The sequence below is a fragment of the Anolis sagrei genome, chromosome 4 (genome assembly GCF_037176765.1).
Source record: "Anolis sagrei isolate rAnoSag1 chromosome 4, rAnoSag1.mat, whole genome shotgun sequence".
In the NCBI taxonomy this organism is placed as follows: domain Eukaryota; kingdom Metazoa; phylum Chordata; class Lepidosauria; order Squamata; family Dactyloidae; genus Anolis; species Anolis sagrei.
Genome location: NC_090024.1, coordinates 130012881 through 130025629, shown reverse-complemented (window position 1 = coordinate 130025629; position 12749 = coordinate 130012881). Strand labels below are relative to the sequence as shown.

Below are 12749 nucleotides of genomic sequence, written 5' to 3'. Positions count from 1 at the left end.
TAATATCCCAGAGAACAGGATCAGGATCCAAAATGGCCATAATGGATTACAAAGCTGGGCCAAATTGACAAAATGAATTTAATCAGGGAAAAATGTATGTTACAATATTTAAGTAATAAAAATGATATGCAGATATAGGATTGGTGACACCTGACTTGAAAATGATATATATGAAAGAGATTTGGAGTCTTAGAACACTTCTGCATTGACAATATATTGCAGCTAGAAGTTGACTTGTGGCTGCAGAGGTCAGAAAAAAACATAACAGAATACTGCTTGCCTTTTATAATTATTTATTTCAAATATTTCTACCCCCAAAGGGGGATTCAGGGCGGCTACAGCCAGCAACAATTCAATGCCCCACATATACAACAAATAAGCAACAGTTACATAAGAAGTTAAAACATTTAAATTAGATTAAAAACCATTTAAAATAGTACAAATTGAGTTAGTTTGCATGTCAAGTCCACGTTCTATGATCAACAACTTAATCAGAAGCCTTTCCATAGTCCTTTTTCCATAGCATTACTGTTCTATTGTCGGCCTGCTATCCGAATGCCTGGTCCTATATTCCACTACTATAGGGATGGACAGCTGTTATGGACAAATTCTTTCCCCATGTCAAAATGATCATATACATCTTGTGTATAACGAAGTAACAGAGTTCATTTATAACTTCTGGCTCCAACGCTTGTGGTTAGATTTGTGTTTTGTTGCAATCTTGAAGCTTACAGCCAGTATCATTTACTTGGTTAACTTTTCTGAATAAACTATCAATGTTTCATATTCACAAACATGTTACTTGCTTTACACACTCTTGGCTGAATTATATTCTGAACTAAGGCAACACTAGCCTTCGTTATGTTCCTTAAAACTCGAGCTCTATTTAACTAACTGCTTCTCTATATCAGAAGTTTTTAACAAATCTTCATAATTGCTTATTTCTATCAGGCACTCAAAAACCAACTCTCCTCTTCACACACAGATTCCTATCATTTTTTTCAAACTCCCTCACTCTAACTGCTTCTTTCAGAACCTTGGCTCCGCCGCCTTTGGAATGTTCAGCTCTGCTCTCCCCAACTGTCATTTTGGCCTAGCAGCCTTTTCAAATCCTGGGCCTACACTAATCTGCATATGACCAATCGGCTTCACATATGCAAATGAATCCTATCTCTGCTGTTGCTATCCTGTCTGTGCCTATTCTTCCCTATCTGCCATATGTAAACTTAGAGCTATACACCAAAACTTTAACATAGAGTAGCAATTTCGCTACAGCAACATTTACAGAACCATTCTCCTTTCATAGATGTCATATCCTGCTCTTCTTTCCTTATTCTTCCAGCAAGGCTGCAAGGTCACCATCTAGGATAGGAGGGGAAAAAAGACTTAAGCCAGTGTGCTCTGTTCAGAGATGCAAACAAGTCTTCTAAGATGAATAGATCAGACCTTGGATTTTCCATCATGCAGTCAGAGAGAGAGTTCAAGGCTAGGTTATCATCATTACTCTATTCCCAGAAAGACAAAGTAGGATGTGATATACAGAAATAAACTTACCCTTCAAAATCAACTGCCACTTCCAAGATTTAACCACCTATGAGTTGAGAGAGTTGCATTAATATGCAGTATATCAAATCGCCATTTATTCAGAAGAATTTGTAATTTATTGCTCAGATTGCAGATTTTTGCCAGCATTCATATAGAGTTCTATGTACATTATGGAACTACAGGCTCCCAGATGTTTATAAGACTCCTGTTTTATCAGATTGAGTCATAGTGATGCCGGAAATCATCATTCAATATCTGAATGGCCACACTAACATACAATTTTAAAGCCAGATACATCAGATAGGAGCGAAAGACAGATCAGCACTGTTCCATCTGCTGAACTATGTGATCATCATTGTATCTGCTTGGATTCTTACAATTCTAACCATTTTAAAGCTCTGGTTAGGAAAATAAAAAGCTGAGGATTGATTCATCTATATATCCAGAAGTCCTAAGTAGTATGCAACTGCCAAGTTTGAAAAATGTAAATAGAACCAACATTTTAAATCAGAGTATGTTGTACATACCTCAAGAGTCCCCACAGATATTTCTTCCCAAGGATTTGTTCATATAACCTGTAATAAAATACAACACATAAATGTGTGCTGACAAGAACAAAGTACATTATGAGGCAGTATCTTCTAGGTACTGTTTCAGTATAATTCTTTCATCATTAACTTTCAGAGAGATTCCCATTGATTTATACAATATCATCATTAACAGTACAAGTGAAATACTTTTAACATATGTTTAGTGCCCGTGCAAGGTTCCAAGTCTTAGTCAACACAAACAAAACGCAGATGCAATCTCCAGTCTATGAACTGCAGGGTTCCTTTGTTTCTTTTTGTGAATAATATGGGTAAATTGCTGCATTGCCATTCTGGGAAGCAGCAGCCCAAAATTACCTTATTTCTTCAATTGTACAATGCAGTCTAATTTCAGTACCACTAATAAAAATACATGAAGTACATGTGCGATAATAACATGCATCCATTTTCAGAAATGTTTAGCTGGAAAAAAAAACCCTGCATCTTTGAATTAAAGATATATAGCACAATAAAAGTGTCTGGATTTTATTTGGAGATCCACTCACCTAGTTTGGAAGGGAAGACCAGCATCTATCCATTAGTTTCCACTAAAACTAAAAAAGAGGTCCTAATTAATATATCATCCAACCAAAAATTTGAATTCTTATCTATACTCACAGCAGCCTTCTGAGTGGGTATGTGCATGATGGCACAATTGCCTTGAGTTTTATGCCAATTTCTATATTTAGTACAATTTTTCTGGCCGTGTCAGGAGCGACTTGAGAAACTGCAAGTCGCTTCTGGTGTGAGAGAATTGGCCATCTGCAAGGACGTTGTTAGTATATTCCATTATTATTTTATTATGTTGATTTATACCCTGGTTTTTTCTCCACAAAGAGACTCAATGCAGCTTACATTAAAAGCAATGATGGATTCAATCAGTCATAATACCAGAGCATGTCCCTGCAGAGTCACCAACAGTTCTCTGCCCAACTATAGGCACCATTATTTTTTTTTTACAAAAGCCTCAGGCAATATATGTCAGAAATCTCTTCTGTCCACTACTCTTAAAAACATCATTGGCTTTTTTTTCTGGGGTATTTATTGCAGGCAGGGTGGGGCTATTGACTGATGAACCTATTGCAATACTACGTACTTTAAATGCCAATTGGTTCTAGCAATCTCCTTGAAGCTAAAAACACCAACCATGTAACCTAGAAAAAATTTTTCCCGTATGTACTCTATTTTCTACATTTAATTCAGCATTTTTCATGCTCATTTTCTGAAGCAAGTCCACAAAGGTAACCAACAAAAATATCACTGGTCTAGAGGCTCCCCAACATGACAGAAAATATGCAGGATTGCATTTCTTACTAACCTTTCAACAGGTTAATCAACACGAGAGACTTGTTGCCTATTAGTAATTTAAAGAGAGAAAATATGTTATAGAAATGCAACATAAGTTCTTTTTTAAAAACTCAAACAGCATAAACAGATACTCCAAAACTGGATAGGCAACACATTTCCTACCAAGAACCGGTTTATGTTTAAATTAAAAAAGCAGATTTGTTAGTTAATTATTATGTTTATTTATATCCCACTTTTTCTTTCCATAAGGAGGCTCAAACTTAAATGGATTAGATACCAGTTGCCTTCCCTTAAACTGATATTACAGAATTATTCACACTCCAGCATACTTCCATAATAGCAAGTGATGACTTAGAAAGCAAATCACTATTCCCTATCCAAACTGTAGTGACAACTAAGCAATGTAACCTCAGTAAATGGAACGGAATTGTGTTAATTTCACAAGGATTCATATGGCGGAATTCAATTTCATCATTGGTTACAAGTCGTAGTTAGCAATGAACAAGTCACTCCTGTGAGACCAAAGTCAAAAATAGGCTCTTACCCAGCTTGGTAGTTCCAGTCTGGACCTAAGTGAGAATTAAATACCTCTGTTACTCATTTCATATTCAAATAGATAAGAAAGCTATTCACTGTGTAAAAACCCCAGGCCTGTACAGGGTTTTCAGTGCAACGAATCCACATGTGACTTCAGGTCAGACATTTAATCATCATTTTAAACCCTGCTGAATTGATTCTAATGCTGCAAATAAAGTTCATCCAAAGTGACAGTTACACAATCCACGAAATTATCCCTATATTTTTCAGAGTTTAGAGACTTCTATGTTGTGAGTAAAGTATTTCTAGAGCAGAAATGGCAGAAGCAGATACGCAAGCTAAATGAACTTCAGCAAGAAACGAAGAAATACTTCATTGCCACATTGCTAGACAAATAATATATAATATTTTTTTATTTATATCCCACACCTATCTCCCCAAGGGGCTCAAGATGGTTAATATCATTTTCTACTTCATGTCAGACAAACTTCTGCATTGTCTCTCCATTCAGGTTCTGTCATTTATATGTCTGATTTTAAAATCTGATTTTAATCTTATATCAATTGCCTTGATCAGTTAAAATCTTGCTGGGAATTGCTTGCCATTCACAATCGTCTACGTAACTTTATTTTGTCAGAATATCACTATTATAGTATCTCTAGGAAATACGTTTAACTGAGGTCAATTCTCTGTAATGACTTACCTTTAAGAGTAGTTCTGAATACAGTGTTTCAAAGTTGATTCTAGACCTGGAGAAAAAGGAAGATTGTAAGGATAGCCTAGAGAAAACTAGCTATAATAATATGCAAACATGCAAGCATATATTTGCAATCAGGTAGAGCTAATTAAAACCTCCATTATTTAAGTCAGTTCTAATGGCTTTTCATCACATTACCTGCTTGCATTAAATTCCTTTATCCGATTAATTGTCAATCCACTTCTTTGGACTTTCCGCAATGCTACTATTTGTCAAAATATATTATCCTGTGCTATTCTTTTCTATTTCTGGCTAAATAGCTTAAATTCAGATAATATGTTGACTTGGGTATTTTAGCAATTAAATTTTACAGCAGTGTTATTCGGGGTGGCTAGCTCTTGCGACTCTACAACCACTTGTTCCATCAGTTCCAGGGCTGGTGGATGAGACACAATGGAGTTGTGTCTTCCTGGCTGCCCACTCGGTGACTGAGTTGGAATTGCAGCCACAGAGTGAAGAGGGGGCAGATAGAAAGACACAGCTCCATCATGTCTCATGCACCATCAGTTGCATTAAATACTAAGTAAAAAATACAGAATGAACAACATTGCTGCATTTTCTGAATCACTTTCAGAAAATGGAAGAAACCTGTTCAATTCCCTGAGGCCTAAGGCAGTGGTTCCCAAACATTTTTTTTACTCGTGGAACCCTTCAAAAGACATTTTCCACAGAACTCTTAACACTATCTGTTTTTAGTCAAAATATCACAGAAGCATAGAAACGAAGATACAATTAAAACTCTCCTGACAGAGGGCCGTGCAGCCTCTGCTTAAAATCTAGAGAAGAGGACTCCACCACACTTCAATATATTCTGGATCATGTTATGCCAATTCAAAAACTTCTCCCAATTTCCTATGTAATGTCTAATTTTTAGTACAGTAGTCTCACCTATCCAACATAAATGGGCCAGTAGAATGTTGGATAAGCAAAAATGTTGAATAATAAGAAGGGATTAAGGAAAAACCTATTAAATGTCAAATTACGTTATGATTTTACAAATTAAGCATCAAAACATGTTTTACAACAAATGAACAGAAAAAAGCAGTTCAATACATGGCACCGTTATGTAGTCATTACTGTATTTACAAATTTAGCACCAAAACATCGCAATGTATTAAAACAGCTGTGATCCGGGCGCGAGGCAGACTGCATTGGATAATACAGAGCATTGGATGAGCGAGACTACTGTAGATTTTACTCTTGATATTTTATCTTAAAAACTATACTAGAAAGATACAAATTTTAAAAAGAAATATGGAATCAAATCGGCAACATTAAAATCACTTGTTATAAAATGTTGACATGTGTAACCAGTAAGTACATGCCTGATAGAAATTGTTGTAGCACAAAATAGCTATTATGGAAACAAATAGTTGTCCTTGTTTTCTTTTTTATATTTGATTTTAAAGATATTTTTTTTCACAGAATCCCTGCTTTTGTGAAGTCCTAGAGTTTTGTGGAACAATTTGGGAACCTCTGGCCTTAGGAATTCCTACAGGAGAGGCTGTGTTCCTAATGTATTTCTGTTTATTGCTGTGAATTAAATAAAGGACTCATTACTTCAGAAAGAAATAGCTATAGGTACAACTGGCCATCTCTGAATTAAAATGCCACTTGTTACAATCAAAACAGTTCCAAAAAGTTTTCACCATTTTGCTTAGTATGGTAACTTGAATTTACTAGGTAACCTTTTGTAATTTAAGCTCACCTTTCTTTGCTTCACAGAGTTCATCCATCCAAATTCTGGCATGCCAACCTATCTGAGTCATGTAGATCTATAGAAAAGGGTAAGCTTATTAGTTTCAGCTTTAAAAAATACTAGTGATCTGCTGTATCAGTTGATTTATTATCCTCACTAAGATCAGTGACCTGATTCAGCATCATGTACAGCAGATCAACCAGTCCTTTAACACCACAGTATTTCCAGTAAAAGTTAAAAAAAATGACCACACTGTTCACAGAAGCTAAATGCCCCTATGTATTTTCTTAGCAATTTGCAAAAAAATAAAAAAAAATAAAATCCTGGGTTAAAGGGTCTGTTTGCCAAAAATGTCAAGTTGCAGGTGAATGAAAAGTATTTTTTCTGCACTGTTGTCATTTAAGTCACAAAAAGTACAATATGACAATGGTGGCCATAGTTCGAGAAGGGTTTTGACTCGTGGAACACTTCAAAAGACATTTTCCACAGACATTTAACACTATCTGTTTTTAGTAAACATGAGTAAAATACCTACTTCCTTATAAACAAGATAAATTCAGTTAGTGAAAACAGTTGCACACATCTAATACAGTACAAGCTCTGTTCTAACATCACCACAATTAACTTTCTTTGTACACATATTTTGGTCATCAAAAATGAACCAATAGTACCTGTTTAACATTTTGGAATCTGTGGAACAGCAGGTGTTCTTCAAGTTACATGGCGGTCTTGCTGTAAAAAGCAGACCTGTAAGAAGAGTTTAATGCATTTATTAAACTTCTTGTAACTTCAATAGTGTACATGTTCCACCTAAACAACTGTACATTACAAAGACTTTCCTATAGCAAGCGCTGAAAGTGAAATAAGACTGCCTTGAAGGGATGGCTGTATCTCAGGAGTGTGAGAGCTGTGTATTTGTTTGTTAGTGTCAAAGGCATATTAAAAATAAAAATACACTGGTATCAGAGAATCACAAATGGAAAGGCTAGGTTGATCTGATGTCAGACAAATGGAAATTTTAGGAAGGATGCATCAGATAGGAGCGAAAGACATGAGTATTCATCACAGAGTATCTGATGAACTATGCTGTCATCACACACATCCTTTTATTATCAACTGATTGAGAGATATGAAGCTTTTTGATGGTGCTAACTATATATTATATTTTACTTTACTCTTAGATTCAAAACTGAAGGGGCAAAATTAGTTTCAGTGTACTTAATTTATAAAACTCACTAACTACCTAGTCCACCCCCTCACTTTTAGAAATAATGCCATCAGAATCAAACTAATCAGCCTTAACAATACATACCCATTCTGCAAGCATGGAACCCTTTGCCATGACCTGTAAAGAAAAGAATGTCTGATAAAAATCTACTCAAAAGCAATGAGAAAGGAGATCTCTTTTAAAAACTTATTGTGCCTCAGTTTAAAACAAAAGTGGTGTTGTATTCTCATCATCTTCCTGATCAAGAGTAGCAAATAATGGTCATCATTGCAGCACAACATAAGCTACTGCTTAATCAGAAGTGGGCAGATTTCAGACTGGCAGGACCTACTTCCCTTTTTGCTGGAACCCCAAAAGACACCCGCCAACTTGAACATTTCCTATGGTCAGGAATTTGTTTTGAACAAAGAAACTGGTGCTCTTTCCTTCTACATAAAAGCATACACCAGTTTACTCCAAATAATGCATGTCACTCAGAAATCTATTGGACAATCTGGATATAACTTCTGCCCACTCCTAATTTTAAGCAAACTATACAGCATTTAGAAACAACTTAAATGATTTTTTCCATCTTAAAAAAGAAAGGGGAAATTACCTTTATCACTAGTGTAGTTTTGATGTTTTCACCCTATAAAAGACAACTTTTTAAGACACACAAACTATTTCAAAATAAAGAGGTAATAATAAACGTTATTTATAACCCACCACCATCTCCCCGATGGGGACTCGGAGCGGCTTACATGAGGCCAAGCCCGAACAACAAATTACAACAGAGTAAAACCAAAAACACGAATAAAGGTATTACATAAAACATGTGATTACATAGCAATATAAAATTACAATAAACACAATGACAATGGGCAGGATACATGTAATGATTAAACGAAAACTAATTAAAACCTCGGGCGAGATAAAAAAGAAGCAAGTTATTTGCGAAGGAGGGCTCATTATATCAAATTGGAACCGGGGGGGGGGGGGGGGGAGGATACATCTGGATAGGGTTAGAGAGAGCCATGTTTTCATATTTGAGGTGGTAAGAGTATTGTTTAAAACAGGGGTGCCCAGGCCTTTTGGTTTCCCTGAGCCACACCAGAAGAAAAATGATAATTGTCTTGAGCCACACATAGCATTCATGAAGAAAGAAAACAATCAGTGCATAAGTTTTGTGATATTCATCACCACAGATGAGGAAAACAATAAAAATCATTGCACAATACTAATGATGTATTGTCGAAGGGTTTCATGGCTGGAATCACTGACTTGTAGGTTTTTCGGGCTATATGGCCATGTTCTAGAAGCATTCTCTACTGACACTTCGCATCCTCAGAGGTTATGAGGTCTGTTGGAAACTATATTATCTGTGGAATGCCTAACCTGATTTTAGATCTGTGGCTCTCATTAATCAATGTTGATTATTTGCCCTCTTATAATGCACTCTAATCCTACCCCTGCTCAGAGATGTTGGTACTCATCATATTATCAGATGTCCCTACCAACATCATTTATCATCATGTGCAGGGGAGAGGGTAAGCTCATCATAAATGGGAGATCACTCTGTGAAGTCAACTCCCAATAAGAGACCGCTTTATAATATGCTTAAACCTTTAACTCAAATGTTACTGGAGGCCTCTTGGAGTCTACAGTAATAGAAATGCAACAGCCTATACATTTTCATATTAATATAATTATTCTGTATATGCAGCTGAAAGGAAGCATACCAAATCCTTAAGTAGTCTTAAATTTCCCTTGCCAGTTCAGTGACAAAACAAGGCCTGTATTGTCGAAGGCTTTCATGGCTGGAATCACTCAGTTCTTGTGGGTTTTTTCGGGCTATATGGCCATGTTCTAGAAGCATTTCTCCTGACGTTTCGCCTGCATCTATGGCAAGCTTCCTCAGAGACCTCACCTCTGAGGAAGCTTGCCATAGATGCAGGCGAAACGTCAGGAGAAATGCTTCTAGAACATGGCCATATAGCCCGAAAAAACCCACAAGAACAAAACAAGGCCTATTACTGCTGATTCCCCCAACTCTAGAAAAAGCATCTTAATAGGCTACAATCATTTAAGGCAGCCTCAGGCCCCATCAAATGCTTTTGCTGTGCAATAATTACACAGAACATCTTGGAACCAGTTTGAGGCCCTGAAGTTATGACACAAACCAGAGCACATGGAGGACTCCCTTACACTTCCACCACAATCTTTTGAGTGTATTGTCTACCCAGTTCAAACTGCATTAGGTGGTCAGTATGGATGTGGCCTCAGGCAAAATCCAAACAGGCAGTCTTAAGTTACTGCTCACATTTGCATCTTCAGAAACAAGAAATCATTGCATCTTTCTTAGAGAAGTAGCAACACACCTAATCTTAAGTCATCCAGAGGTCTGCCGACTCCATTAAGTTCACCTTGTCAGTACAGGCAAAGAACTCAATACAAAGATTTATTTTGTATTGAGAAAATTGTTTTACCCCGCTTACTCTTCAGTCATAAAAGCACACACAGGCTTACAAAATGGTAATTTGCCTTTAGGTTTAAAATCTATGGCAGATAAATAAGAGCACTTAGACACTGCTATTATAATCCAGCTCAAAGCGGGGCCTAAAATGCAATACAGAACACATAATGAAGCTGGGTCTGTCTGGCTGCACTCCTCCCTCAAATGATGCCAAAATGTAAATTTCTCACTTCCCCCAAACACACACGTTTTGCACCAGAAGGGAGCTTTCAAAACAATTCCATGAACCTCAAAGGCGAGCCCACACTGGATACCCAATGAGGATTAGCTTAAAGAGCTAGGCATGTTTAGCCTGAAGAAGAGAAGGCTGAGAGGAGACATGATAGCCATGTGTAAGTATGTTGAGAGGAAGTCATAGGGAGGATGGAGCAAGCTTGTTTTCTGCTTCCCTGGAGACTAGGACGGGGAACAATGGCTTCAAACTACAATAAAGGAGATTCCATCTGAACATTAGGAAGAACTTCCTGACTGTGAGAACTGTTCAGCAGTGGAACTCTCTGCCCTGGAGTGTGGTGGAGGCTCTTTCTTTGGAAGCTTTTAAACAGAGGCTGGATGGCCATCTGTTAGGGGTGCTTTGAAAGCAATTTTCCTGCTTCTTGGCAGGGGGTTGGACTGGATGGCCCAGGAGGTCTCTTCCAACTCTATGATTCTACTGTTGGATTACTGCAGTTTTACACCTCTTGAACGCCCACGGCTTATTTATTTATATCCTGCTTTATCTCTCCATATGGAGACTCAACGCGGCTCACAAACAAAAAATTACCACTTAAAATATACGACAATAAAACAGTGTATCATTACACAATATCAGTAGTGATTATTTGGATATGTAATATTATTTTCCTGCTTCTTGGCAGGGGGATGGTGCATGAGGTCTCTTCCAACTCTATGATTCTATTACAATATAATTGTTATAAACTATTATACTAGCTGTCCCCGCCACACGTTGCTGTGGCCCACATGGGGGTTCTGTGTGGGAGGTTTGGCCCAATTATATTGTTGGTGGGGCTCAGAATGCTCTGTGGTTGTAGGTGGACTATAAATCCCAGCAACTACAACTCCCAAATGTCAAGATTCTATTTTCCCCAAACTCCACCAGTGTTCACATTTGGGCATATTGAGTATTCGTGTAGGGCAGGGGTCCTCAAACTTTTTAAACAGAGGGCCAGGTCACAGTCCCTCAAACTGTTGGAGGGCCGGATTATAATTTGCAAAAAGCATGAAAGTATTCCTATGTGCACTGCGCATATCTTATTTGTAGTGCAGAAACACTTTAAAACAATTAAATAATTAAAATTAAGAAGAATTTTAACAAATATAAACTTACTAATATTTCAATGGGAAGTGTGGGCCTGCTTTTGACTGATGGGACAGGATTGTTGTTGTTATTGTTGTGTGCTTTCAAGTTGTTTCAGACTTAGGTTGACCCTGAGCGAGGGCCGGGTAAATGACCTTGGAGGGCTGTATTTGGCCCCCGGGCTGTAGTTTGAGGACCCATGGTGTAGAGTTTGGTCCAGATCAATCATTGTTTTGAGTCCACAATGATCTCTGGATGTAGGTGAACTACAATTCCAAAACCAAAGGACAGTGCCCACCAAACCCTTCCAGTATTTTCTCTTAGTCATGGGAGAACTGTGTGTCAAGTTTAGTTCAATTCTATCGTTGGTGGGGTTCAGAATGCTTTGATTGTAGTTGAACTATAAATCACAGCAAGTACAACTCCCAAATGACAACATCAATTTTTTGAGTGAAGGACATACATTGGGTTGTTAGGTGTCTTGCATCCAAATTTGGTGTCAATTCGTCCAGTGGTTTTTGAGTTCTGTTAATCCCACAAACGAACATTACCTTTTTATTTATATAGATACATATACACCTATTATAGACTATTATATTGTATTATTAGCATTATGTTGTATAACATGATATTCTTATCAGTTTTATATATATATAATATTTTATATTATTAGTATAAGACAGTATTAGCATTCTACATTACTATATTGTACTATACTACTATAAGATGCGAATGGAATCCTGAGATTTGGGCTAAGGCGAGGCGCCAGGACTCTTTGGTAGAGAAGGCTCGAGGCCTAGCAGAAACAAAATTCCCATAATTCCACCGTACTGAGCTATGGACGCCATGAGCAAGGGAGGCCTCAGGAGAGAGGCCCGCGCGTATCCGCCTCCATCCACCGCCCTCGGAGCCTCCCAAGGCGGACACGCCACCCTAGAGAACCCGCACTCTCCAGGGAAGACAACCAAGGGGGCTGCGCTTCGAAAAGATTCCCAACCTCCCCAAAATGTCGACATGTCAAAACTCACCATGGCGACTTCTTCTCCCGAACGCGGAAAGAAAGAGGACGACGGAGGCGGAGCCACTTGCTTTTATAGATGTCCTCAGGTCACGTGAAGGCGAAGCGCGCGATTGGCCTCCCCCTTCGCGCGCACTCTGAGAGGATTTGAGCCCCGCCTATAAAGGCCCCCCTTATGTGGGCGGAGCTACCTGACACAGAAGTGGCGGGGGAAGGGAGGGGAGAGACGCTCGTCAATCAAGGGAGGAAAAGGGGGACAGG

General features: G+C 38.0%; 1 long non-coding RNA gene and 8 other non-coding genes across 9 annotated transcripts; all 9 read right to left on the bottom strand.

The window, feature by feature from the left end:
• Positions 1 to 276: 276 nt before the first annotated feature.
• LOC132774353 (uncharacterized) lies at positions 277 to 12585 on the bottom strand. Its single transcript, XR_010909836.1, has 12 exons — positions 12499 to 12585; positions 8257 to 8289; positions 7746 to 7778; positions 7105 to 7180; positions 6443 to 6509; positions 4681 to 4726; positions 3985 to 4009; positions 3451 to 3486; positions 2639 to 2686; positions 2073 to 2120; positions 1555 to 1591; positions 277 to 1362 (listed from the first exon to the last, which is right to left on the bottom strand). It is a non-coding gene; the product is annotated as an uncharacterized lncRNA (long non-coding RNA).
• Positions 1434 to 1511, bottom strand: LOC132775281 (small nucleolar RNA SNORD81). The gene has a single exon (XR_009631487.1). It is a non-coding gene; the product is annotated as a small nucleolar RNA SNORD81 (small nucleolar RNA).
• LOC132775294 (small nucleolar RNA snR60/Z15/Z230/Z193/J17) lies at positions 1834 to 1909 on the bottom strand. Its single transcript, XR_009631500.1, has one exon. It is a non-coding gene; the product is annotated as a small nucleolar RNA snR60/Z15/Z230/Z193/J17 (small nucleolar RNA).
• On the bottom strand, positions 2192 to 2270 carry LOC132775283 (small nucleolar RNA SNORD79). Its single transcript, XR_009631489.1, has one exon. It is a non-coding gene; the product is annotated as a small nucleolar RNA SNORD79 (small nucleolar RNA).
• On the bottom strand, positions 3096 to 3157 carry LOC132775303 (small nucleolar RNA SNORD75). The gene has a single exon (XR_009631508.1). It is a non-coding gene; the product is annotated as a small nucleolar RNA SNORD75 (small nucleolar RNA).
• Positions 3846 to 3920, bottom strand: LOC132775291 (small nucleolar RNA SNORD47). Its single transcript, XR_009631497.1, has one exon. It is a non-coding gene; the product is annotated as a small nucleolar RNA SNORD47 (small nucleolar RNA).
• LOC132775302 (small nucleolar RNA SNORD78) lies at positions 4101 to 4159 on the bottom strand. Its single transcript, XR_009631507.2, has one exon. It is a non-coding gene; the product is annotated as a small nucleolar RNA SNORD78 (small nucleolar RNA).
• Positions 7458 to 7538, bottom strand: LOC132775293 (small nucleolar RNA snR60/Z15/Z230/Z193/J17). Its single transcript, XR_009631499.1, has one exon. It is a non-coding gene; the product is annotated as a small nucleolar RNA snR60/Z15/Z230/Z193/J17 (small nucleolar RNA).
• LOC132775292 (small nucleolar RNA SNORD74) lies at positions 9106 to 9184 on the bottom strand. Its single transcript, XR_009631498.2, has one exon. It is a non-coding gene; the product is annotated as a small nucleolar RNA SNORD74 (small nucleolar RNA).
• Positions 12586 to 12749: the final 164 nt, after the last annotated feature.